Raw genomic sequence first — 6629 nt, 5'->3', positions numbered from 1 at the left:
GGATGAAACTCGAGTATTGGGACTAGGTGGTAGTGACAGAACCAGCAGTAGCTTTGAAATTTCTCAAGACAGAACAGTAATGGGTCCTCAAAAAAGGTCCAAGGTCACTGGGTTGGGGCTTGGCTGGGACTGGCTCGTGGCTCCCAGGACATCCAGAGGTCACCATGGCCCGGGCACCTATTTAGCCCTGAACTGCCCAGCTAGGGAGCCTTGCCAGCCCTCCTCCGTTCTGGCCAGAGTCCAGTCCTGGGAGCCACGGCCCCCAGGTCCCAATGATCCACATGGTCCGAGGGCTGCTCCTGGCCTCTTCCCTGCTGCTGCTGCTGCTGTCTGTGGGTGTTGGGGCTGGCCCAAGCTTGGTCCTGGACCTAAACCTGCTGCTTGGACAATGGCAGGTGTACCAGCTGCTGACCTTCCCACTGGGCAACACGGCCCTCCTGGCCCTGCTAATGAGCCTGCTTCTTTTCCCCACCCTGGGCTGGTATCAGGAGAGCCACCTGGGCATTGTGTGCTATGTCCATGCCTTGGCCCTAGGTGCCCAGGCCTCTGGGCTGCTCTACCTGCTTCTGGCCAGCCTCGGGGTGCCCGGGGCAGAGACCAGGGGTGGCGGCTACATACCCATCCACCTGGCTCTGCTGGCAGCCCAGCACTGGAGCCGGACCATGCTGCCTGGCCAGGGTGGGGGATGGGGGAGGAGTCCTACCCCTGCTGCTGCTGGCCCTTGGGAGCTCCAAGCCCCTCTTCCTACTTCAGGTGTGCGGCCTCCACACTGACCTGGCCTACTCTGCTGGGGTCTTCCGCTGGCTGAAGCTCTCCGGGCACCCACTCCAGGCCCTCCAGAGGGCTGGTGTCTGCAGGGTGCTGGAAGGGAGCTGCTTGCTGTGTTTCATCCCAGCCCCAGGCAGCCCGCTGGAGCTGCCTGTCCTTCACCCTGCTGGGCTGAGACAACCAGATCCCGGACCTCTTGGGAATTTGGTGCCAGGACTCTGGGCCCCTGCTCCCCTGCTCCCCTGTCCCCTGGCGTAGGGGTTGGGCCTTCTTTGTTTAAAGGGGCCCATTGCGGGATGCCCCTAGGATCCCTCTGGAAACCCCTCTCTGGAGACCCCTTTCTGGAGCCAGGAGATACTGTGAACATGAGCTGCTGTGGGCCGCCATCCACGCATCCCTTCAGGACAAGCCCTTGTGGGCTATGGAGATGCTGAGGTTGTCCAAGTCTTTTGTCTCTTCTCTAAGGCTACAGCAGCTGGAGCGCATGGGATTCTCCATGAAGCAGGTGGTGGTGGTGCTCGCAGCCCCAGGCGTGTGGAAGGGGCTGTCTCGCTTCTAGTTGTGGGGCAGGTGGGTGATGTAGCCCAGGTGACCCCATCGGGCAGAAATGAGCCTCCTAGGGAGGGTCCCCTTCCACCTGCCCAGAAACAGGAGCCTGCCAGGCCTTAAGGAGCATCCTGCTGATGGCTGCACTGGAGTGGGAACAGAGGGGGCAGCCTGTGTGTGTATGGGGGTCGGTGTCGGGGTGCAGGCTACTCTCAGAGGCCATCCCAATCAGCTTCCAGCAACACACACACACACACACACACACACACACACACACACACACACATCCACCTGCCAAATAAATTCATTTCATCTTAAAAAAAGAAAATGAGTAAAAAAAAAGAAACTATTAAAAATGGTGACACAGAAGATGAAGACACAAATTCAGAAGAGCACCATATACCCCAGACACTTACAATCCAACTCTCAAAGAAAAACAAAAATATGAATTGGAAACAGGCTTAATAAGAATTCCTGAAAGAGCTAAGAATTATTTTCAAAATCAGAGTGGAAGAGGAAAAATTAGGTAAAGAAATGAAATGTAAGGAAGAAAATTATGAAAAGACAGTTAATAGATTGGTAAATGAAGCACAAAATATTGAAGAAAATATTACCATAAAAACAAACAAATAAATGGAATTGGCTAAATGGAGAAATACAAAAATTCAAAGAACAAATTAATTCCTGAAAAAATAAATAGGCATGTGTAAGCTAAAAACACCATGAAACTTCAAGAAACAGTCAAAACGAAGTTAAAAGAATAAAAAAAAATGAAAGAAATGTGATGTTTTCATTAGAAAAACAACTGACCTAGAAAATAGATGAAAGAGATAATTTCAGAATTATTTGATTACCTGAAAGCCATGATCAAAGAACCATATATATTTCAAGAAATTGTATAGGAAAACTTCCCTGATATCCTCAACAGATGGTAAAATTGAAGTGGAAAAAATCCACAGATCACCACCTCAAAGAGATCCCAGAATGAAAACATCCAGGAATATTATGTACAAATTCTGAAGTTCTCAGGTCAAAGAAAAAAAAAGCTTCAATGAGCCAGAAAGAAAACATTTAAATATCATGAAGCCATAGTCAGGATTACCAGAGATTTAGCAGCTATGACATTAAAAGAGCAGAAAGCTCAGCATGTGATATTCCAGAAGACAAAACAGCTGGCATTACGATCAAGAATAATCTACCCTGAAAAACTGAGTGTAATCTTTCAAGAAAAAAAAGTGAAATATTTAATGAAATGGAGGACTTTCAAGTAGTCCTGATGAAAAGAACAAAGTTGAATGGAAAATTTGACTTTGAAATATAAAACTTAAGACAGCATGAAAAGGTAAACAACAAAGAGAAATCATAAGGGATTCAATGAGGTTAAATAGTTTACTTTTCTATATGGGAAGATGAGACAAGTATTTTTTGAAACTTTAACATTATTAGGACATTTAGAAAAATTCTACATAGAAATAAGGTGTTTTAACCATTCCATTATGTTGGGATGATATAAAAATGGATAGGCAAAAAAGAAAGATACTCAAGTAAAAGAGGGAAGGGAGAGGAAGAATGGGAAAAGTTATCTCACAAAACAGTCATGGAAGGGGAGTGGAAATACATGCAGTGGAGGGGAAAATAGTGTGGGGGGTACAATGACATAAATGTGTGTGTATGCACATACATACATAAACATACGCAATTGAAATCTATGTTACCCAACAGGAAAGTAGGATGGGAAAGGGACAAGAGGAAGGAGTGGGGAGGATAATAAAAAGGAGGGAAGATAAAAGAAGGCAGTAGGCAGGAGCAAAACAGACTTCAGAAAAAGGGAAGGATAAAAAAAGAGAGAAAGAGAGAAGGATAAGTAAAGAGAATCAGATGGAGGGAAGTACACAGTTAGCAATCATAACTGTGAGTGTGAGTGGGATGAACTCACCCATAAAATGGAAATAGTTAGAAGGATGGATTAGAAACCAGAACCCAAGTACATGCTGTTTGCAAGAAACACATTTGAAATAGAGAGACACACAGAACTAAAAAAACAAACAAACAAGCAAACAAACAAACAAAGAAGAAAGGAAAGAAAGAAAGAAAGAAAGGAAAGAAGGAAAGAAGGAAAGAAAGAAAGAAAGAAAGAAAGAAAGAAAGAAAGAAAGAAAGAAAGAAAGAAAGAAAGAAAGAAAGAAAGAAAGAAAGAAAGAAAGAAAGAAAGAAAGAAAGAAAGAAAGAAAGGAAAGAAGGAAGGAAGGAAGGAAGGAAGGAAGGAAGGAAGGAAGGAAGGAAGGAAGGAAGGAAGGAAGGAAGGAAGGAGTAATAGCAATCATGAAAAGCAAAAGTAGACCTAATTAAAGAGAAAATCAGGGAAACCACATCTTGCTAAAATGAACCATAAACAATGAAGTAATAGAAACTAAATATATATGCAATAAATGGCACAGCATTAAAATTCTTAAAAGTAATACTAAATGGATTACAGGAGGAATAGACAGTAAAACTATATCAGTGCGGGACTTCAACCTTTCCCTCTCAGAATTAGATAAATCTAACCACAAAATAAGAAAGAAGGTAAAGAAGTGAATAGAATTTTAGAAAAGTCAGATATGATAAATCTCAAGAAAAAAATTGAATGGCAATAGAAAGGAATAAAACTTTTTCTCAGCTGCATATGGTACCTTCATAAAAAAATAACCATGTATTAGGACATAAAATCCTCAGAAGCAAATGCAGAAAAGAAGAAATACTAAATGTATGTTTTTTAGACCAAAAAGCAATAAAAATTACATTGAATGAATGGCTGTGGAACTTTAATTAAAAGTTAATTGTAAGCTAAACAATCTGATACTAAGAATGAATGGGTCAAAGAACAAATTATAGAAACAAACAAGAATTTCATTAAAGAGAACAACAACAAAGAGACAACATTCCAAAATTTGTAACTTTCAGCCAAAGCAGTACTTAGAGGAAATTTTATATCTCCCAATGCTTAGAGACAGAGAGAGAGAATCAATGAATTGAGAATGCAAGCAAATAAAACTAGAAAAGAACAAATTAAAAATCTCTAATTAAATACTAAAAATATAAATCATCAAAATAAAGGACATATTAATAAAATTGAAAATAAAAAGCCATTGAACTAATAAAATTCAGGGTTGGTTTTATGAAAAACAAATAAAATAGATAAACCATTGATTAATTCAATTTTAAAATATAGAACCAAATTATAAAAAATGAAAAGGGTACACGCAAAACTGATGAAGAAGAAATTAAAGGAATTATTAGGAGTTATTTTACCCAATGATATGCAAATAAAACTGACAACACAAGTTAAAAGGATAAATATTTACAAAAATATGAACTGGATAGATTAAAAGGGGAAAAAAGAATGCTTAAACAATCCCATTTTAGAAAAGTAAATTGAATAAGCCAGCAATGAGCTCCCTAAGAAAAAAATTTCCAAGACGAGATGGATTCAAAAGTGAGACCAGATGGATACACAAGTGAATTCTACCAAATATTTAAGGTACAATTAATTCTAATACTATATAAACTTTTTTGAAAAAGACATAATGAAATTCTACTCAGTTCTTATTATGACACAAATATAGTTTTGAGACCTAAACCAGGGAGAACAAAAGCATAGAAAAACAATTGTAGACCAGTTTCCTTAATGAATATTTATGCAAACATTTTAACCAAAATACTGGCAAGGAGATTATAGCAATACATCACAAAAATCATACATTATGTCCAGGCAGGATTTATACCAGGAATGCAGGGCTGGGTCAATATTAGGACAACTATCAAGGTAATTTACTATACAGATAACCAAAACACCAGAAATTATATCATTATATCAATAGATACAGAAAAAGTATTTAAGAAAATATAATGTTCATTACAATTAAAATTGCTAGAAAGCCTAGAAATCAATGGTATGTAATATCCACATAAGAGCAAAGATTGTCTGTAATGAGGATAAACTTGAAAACCTTGCTGATAACATTAGACATGAAGCAATATGTATTCAATATTATACTAGAAATGCTAGTTATGACAATAAGATAAGAAAATAAATTGAAGAAAGAAAAATAGGCAATGTTGAAAGAAAATTTTTAGTCTTTACAGATGACATGATGGTATATTTAGAGCATCAACTGAAAAACTATTTGAAATAATCAACAATTTCAGCAATTGCAGGATATAAAAAAAGCCAATGTCATCAGAATTTCTATATATTACCAACAAAGCCCAGCAGTAAAAGGTAGAAAGAGAAACCCTATCTAAAATACCTGTCGACACCAGTGAAGAGGAGATTAAAATAATAATTAGGAACTATTTTGCCCAACTGTATGTCAATAAATTTGACAATCTTTGTGAAAGGGATGAATATTTGCAAAAATATAAATTGCCCAGACCAACAGAAAAGGAAGCAAAAAAACTTAAATAATACCATCTCGGAAAAAGAAATTGAGCAAGCCATCAATCAACTCCCTAGAAAAAAATCTGTAGGGCCAGATGGATTTACAAGCAAATTCTATCAAACATTTAAAGAATAATTAAATCCAATACTATATAGATTATTTGGGAAAACAGGCAAAGAAAGAGTCTTACCAAGTTCTTTTTATGATAAAAATATGGTGCTGATACCTAAACCTGGAAGAGGCAAAACAGAAAAAGAAAATTATAGGCCAATTTCCTTAATGAATATACATGCAAACATTTTAAATAAAATATTAGCAAATAGGTTACATCAACTTATCACAAGAATAGTATACTATGACCAGGTAGGATTTACACCAGCAATCTAGGGTTAGTTCAATATTGAGAAAACTATCAGCAAAAATTGATCATGTCAACAGCAAAACTAACAGAAACTGTATGATTATCTCAAGAGATGTAAAAAAAGCTTTTGACAAAATATAACATCCGTTCCTATTGAAAACACTAGAGAGCATAGGAATAAATGGAGTCTTCCTTAAAATGATAAGTAGCATCTACCTAAAACCTTCAGCAAGCTTCATATATAATGGGGATAAGCTAGAAGCATTTCCAATAAGATCAGGGGTGAAACAAGGATGTCCATTATCACCACTGTTATTCAGTACGGTACTAGAAGGGATAGCTTTAGAAATAAGAGAAGACTAAGAAGTTGAAGGCATTCAAATAGGCAAAGAAGAAACAAAACTATCAGTCTTTGCAGATGATATGATGATATACTTAGAGAATCCTAGAAAATCAAGTAAAAAAAACTACTTGAAATAATAAACAACTTTAACAAAGGTGTACGGTATAAAATAAACTAACATAAATCATCA

At 38.0% G+C, this 6629-nt stretch overlaps 1 pseudogene; it reads left to right on the top strand.

The window, feature by feature from the left end:
- The first annotated feature begins 272 nt into the window (after positions 1–272).
- On the top strand, positions 273–1437 carry LOC110222606 (rhomboid domain-containing protein 3 pseudogene; annotated as a pseudogene).
- Positions 1438–6629: the final 5192 nt, after the last annotated feature.

The sequence above is a fragment of the Phascolarctos cinereus genome, unplaced genomic scaffold, assembly GCF_003287225.1.
Source record: "Phascolarctos cinereus isolate Bilbo 61053 unplaced genomic scaffold, phaCin_HiC Scaffold_9;HRSCAF=440, whole genome shotgun sequence".
NCBI classification, from domain to species: domain Eukaryota; kingdom Metazoa; phylum Chordata; class Mammalia; order Diprotodontia; family Phascolarctidae; genus Phascolarctos; species Phascolarctos cinereus.
This window is presented reverse-complemented; position numbering and strand designations above follow the sequence as displayed.